Here is a 5,183-nt window from a genome sequence, read left to right on the forward strand (position 1 = left end):
CCACATCTCTCCTTTTTGTTTTTATGAAGAAGGAGAGCTGCCTCACCCTAGGGTCCCTCTGAACTGCAGGGTGCTGAGGGAAGTGTGGCTCTCCAAGGAAAAGAACTCAAGGGAACCATTAAACCGAGCAGCAACAATCTGCCTGTTCAGGAAGACAAGGGCTGTGGTGCCTGAGGAGACCTCCTTGCTGCTGCAGCAGGGCACCCCTTCAATGGTGTCCCACACCTCCAGCCGGCCACTACTCCTACCATCTGAGAACTGTGGCAAATCCAAATGTAAGGAATGCACCTACCACCACCACCATCACCACCCTTCCATGGGCTCAGCCCAGAACGCCATTGACTGCGGGACTTGTGTGTGCTGTGAGAAAGGACTCTTCTATCACTGCTCCAACGATGAGGTTGCCTTGCAGCTCCAAGCTCCAAATAGAGCCGGCTGTGCTGGGGGCCCAGGCTAGAGGAGGGGAGCCCTTCTCAGGTGCAACCCCCTCTTCTTGAGAAGCCTGGGGCAGCGGGAATCCCGGAGAGGGTGGGCGCAGAACTGACCTGCGCACAGGAGCCAGGCCCTCCTCCTGGTCTATCACACCCTTGGACTTATACACAGGCGACACATTGTGGCACAACAATGGCCTTCACAGCCTCATGCACACGACTGTTTATGGTCCTTTGTGATGTCAGCCAGCTATGCCAGGAATGACCTCAAGAGCAAAACAGGAAAGGGGGATGCCAGAGGCAGGAGAGTGTCCGGTCCCAACACAAAGGCATTCAGTTATATGACACCGCTTAAGAACCCGAAGGCCAGAATGTGGACTCAGACTCGGAGAGCACCGGAAGCCTTAGGCTGCCGGAGAGCAAGCTACCCCAGGACGACCAGCCTTGGGAATGGAACCGGGTCACCATCCCCGCCCTGGCTGGTGACCATTGCTGATGACTACTCAGATTCCTGGGAGTTGACCTCTTTGTCTTGCACGCGCGTAGCATCGGATCTCCTCCACTGCCTCACGGTTGATGGTGACAGCCACCATGAAACCCTGCGGAACCCAGTAGGTGTACAGGGCGCTGAGTCTCATCTCTCATCTCAGGGATGAAATCACCCGTGCCCGGCCTGCTGTCCACCCACTTCTTGTGGCGCACTGGCTGCAGAGGGATGCTGTTTCCCAGAGACCTCGCTGCTGTGCACCAGCCTCTTGGCCCAGACTACTTGGGGCAGCTGCCCGTCCAGCAGGAGGTAACGATGCAATGACCGCAGGACTGGGACACTGCGCCCTGGTTAGCATCCTCGAGGGTTGGAGAAGCATCCCTGAGGTAGAGAGTAGAGAGCAGTGAGCAGACATGAGACACGAGCCTTAGCCCTCTCTCTGAGTCCAAGCAGCAGACAAATTGATCCAAAGCAGGAGACTCCCCCAACCTTTTTTTTCTGTAAGGGATGGAGAAGGAGGTGACAAGGAGCCAGCTCTGAGCAGCTGCCTAGGTGCCCCCCTCCCACATCACAGCTTGGAAGGCTCTGAGGACTGCCGCACATCTGTCCACTCCTGCATGGTGTCTGCAGGGCTTGCGTCTTCTCTTTGTCCACTTGGACACAGTCTGCCTTCTCATCTGATGTGACAGATGATACAGACGGCTTGCGGTGAGGGCTCAGGGAGCCTGGCTGAAGGTCCAGGACTGGGTAATCTACACTGTCAGATTGGAGCCAGGCTGTTGGTGCCACTGGGAACAAGAGATGCAGCTCCCAAGTCTGTGCTGGAGATGGGACAGCAGAACCAAGATGTGGTGATAGGTGACTTGAAAGGAAGGTCATCAATGACTGCATTGTGTCTCAGGTCAAGGGGTGTTGGCTGTGCTTTCCAGTCAGACTTGAGGTTGCGATTGACTGGGGTGGCTGGATCTCACTTCCTCGACTGGGGCCTCTATGAACAGGAAAGGCAGTGAATGGGTCAAGGTGATGGGGCCCTGGGCTTATGGGAATGTCCCTTGCTTGTTCTATAGCCAACAGGGCAGAAAAACCTGGGTTCATGGGCACATAGTTGTCATCAGAGCTGGTACTGGATTGGCCCATGGTAGTCTTTCTGGAGGTTCGGCAGACCAACCAACACAGTCTCCACTTCGTGTTGGATACTCATAGGTCTCATAGGAAGAAGTTCAGTGGGAGTCAGCTGTGGTCCATTGCGGGAGGGGTAGCAGCTACAGATATGCTATTTTCACTTTTTGGAGGTCTTTGCTGAGGGCTGCCCCACCAAGATGTTTCTGACTGACTTGTCTTGGGGGGCCAGGGTCGGGGAACTATGGCTGAGTCTCCAGGAGTGGCCACTGTCATGGCATTGCGGTTCTTCTCCAGTGTGAATGTTCTAGGAATCTGGTAGGCTGAGAGAGGAGTGGTTGGAACATCAATATTGTCCACTAGGAGGTCTCCAAACTCCCGACACAGGGTGTTGCTGGGTGTCCTGAAGGTGTACACATCCTCAGTATCTGTCTCGGACCCTGTGAGGCTGCCCTTGGTATGGCTGTGTGAAGCCAGACTGCGGGGGAGGTCCTAAGTACTGTCTTTCAACTCTGTATTGTGTCGGCTTGGCTTGGGAAGGCTGTAGAAGCCATGGACTTGACCACTGGCTCCGTTAATACAGTGTCTATTACCTGGGAATTTTTTCACACGGCCATATCATTCTTCTGCCAGGCGCCCTGAGAGAAGCTGGCACTCCTGGCATTTTCTGTCCTTGGGCTGATGCATCGGAGTAGGTGGAAATACTCCTGAGGGGCACTGATGAACAAGGCAGGCTGATGTGGGAAGGCCGGAGGACTTCCTTTCTCTGAGCAGGTGCTGACTGGAGCTGCTGAACCCAGCCAGAGAAGAGCCGGACCGTGACTGGCTGAAGAAAGGTTTCTCAGGGAGTCTGTGCTCATGAAGCCGCAGATCTGGCAGATGCTGGGTCCCACTTATTCATGGCAACCTTTGTCTCAGCCACTAGGTAGAAAGTGCACTCACTGGTCTTGATGTCAAACATAAAACTATCCTGCAGCTTTTTTGTGTTGAAAGTCAGGCCTGAAGCCACCTGCTCGCAGAAGTTTAGGTTGATGATCCACAGGGGTTCTTGGAGTGTTCACTCTTGTAGTATTCCAGCACATCCAGGTTGCCCCTCATCTGGCCACTCTGCAGTATAAACCAGCGTTTTTTTTTTTTCCAGGCATAGCACCTCAACTTCTCAAGAGGTGATTTCCTCAGCCATCTGGTACACACCACATTGTTGCTGCCACCTCTGCCCATATCACCAGCTGAGTAGAACCTGTCACCAGCTCGAAAAGCAGCACCTTTTAGGGCCCTTCCATCTGACAGGTCAGGATGGCTCTGGCCTCCTCTAGGTTTTCATCAGGTTGAGTGGCAGCATCCACATCCCCAGCTATCTCTGGGGGAGAAGCAGAAAAGCAATCCTCAGGGGTGGGACACTCCCTGGAAACTTTATTATCATCATCCCATTGTTGGGGTAAATATTTAAGATCTCTAGCCAGCACACAGGTGAGCCTTTTTTCATTTTGGGGAAAGACGCCTTCAAACCCTCTTCCTGCGGGGGTGGGGGGGTGGGGGGGGTGGGGATCTGGTCCACTCCAGGTTCCAGTCAAAGGGTCCTTTCGTTTGACCAAGATAGAACTATAGGTAACTGATGAGGACCAATGTTTTTGAAAAGGAGACAGCTTATTTTCTCTAACATTAGGGTCAATAATGCCTTTCTCAATTGATCATGCAGGGGTAGGGACTCCCCCTTCTGCTTTTGCAGTTGAGACTTAAGGGTTTGATTGTAATTTTCCATGATGGCCTGTCCCCTTGGATTATATGGAATGCCAGTGGAATGAGAAATTTTCCATGTTTGTAGAAAGTCTACAAAGTCCTTACCAATAAAGCATGGTAATTTAATTTGGCTAGGTAATCCAAGGGTGGCAAAGCACTGAAGCATATGGCTAATAGCATGTTTGGAATTCTCTCTGGCATGTGCCAAAGCCCAACAAGCACGGGAGAAGGTATCCATGGAAAGAAAAATGTACTTAAGCTTAACACTGGGTCATGCATCTCCACATTCTGTCTGCCATGAGAGATACAAGATTAGGAAACAGTGCCTTGGCTCCATTTCTGTGTGTCTGGAACTCTTTTCCAAGCTCTCTAACTTTTTACGTGGATGTAGGTGCCAAATATTTTGGTGCCATTTTTAGGTGCAGTTTCATTTTCCTGGCCACCAGTCCCACAGAGGCTTATATTAATTCCAAATGCTCAGCCAATAGCTAAGGCTTGCTACTAACTAGCTCTTACAACTTAACCCATTTCTATTAATCTTGTGGTTTTTACATTTTGTGTGTCAGGCTCATTCTCTGTCTGTTTGATGACTCCTTCCACTCTGCCCTTACTCAACTTTCATTCTTGGTTTGGTTTTCATATCTTACTTTGTCCTGTTCAGCTATTGGCTAGCTAGCTTGTGTCTTAAGCCAATCATAGCAACATATATTCACACAGTGTACAGAAGGATAATTCCACAGCAGTAGTCAGAGGAGATGTAGTATTTCTGCATGTCTCTTTTTGAAACATGGTATCCCCGAATGATCCTGAGTGACCTATAGCCAAGGTTAGTGGAGAACTTCTGATCCTTTAGTTTCTACCCCTCAAGTGTTGGTGTTGTACATATCCCACCATTCCCAACTTCTCGTTCCTTCTCCTCCTCTACTTTCCCCCCTTCCTTTCCTTCTTTCTATATTCTCTTCTTTTAAGTTTGCGGCTTTCTCTGGAGTCAGTTACACAATAAAAATCTATAGACATTACATAGCATATTATATGCTCTCTTTTGAAGCATTGTAGTTTATAAGTCATATCTGATATGGGATGTTCTTCTGTATATGTGTTGCTTTAATTGATTGATGAATAGATCTGTTTGGACCAATGGCTTAGCAGAGTAAAGCCAGGCAGGAAATCAGAACAAAGATGGAGTAGGCAGAATCAAGGAAACACCATGTAGCTGCCAAAGGAGTAGAACACCAGCACTGGTAAGCCACAGCCTAGTGACAATACACAGATTAATAGAAATGGATTAATTTAAAATATAAGAGCTAGTTAGAAATATGCTTGAGCCATTGGCCAAACAGGGTTGTAATTAATACAATTTTGTGTGATTATTTGGGTCTGGACAGCCAGGAAATGAATGAGCAGTC

At 49.9% G+C, this 5,183-nt stretch overlaps 1 pseudogene; it reads right to left on the minus strand.

The window, feature by feature from the left end:
- Window positions 1-1,486: 1,486 nt before the first annotated feature.
- Window positions 1,487-3,231, minus strand: LOC121437799 (annotated as a pseudogene).
- Between the last annotated feature and the right edge of the window lie 1,952 nt (window positions 3,232-5,183).

Source organism: Microtus oregoni, unplaced genomic scaffold (genome assembly GCF_018167655.1).
Source record: "Microtus oregoni isolate MIOR12 unplaced genomic scaffold, Mior012 000054F_ref0000373, whole genome shotgun sequence".
Lineage (NCBI taxonomy): Eukaryota > Metazoa > Chordata > Mammalia > Rodentia > Cricetidae > Microtus > Microtus oregoni.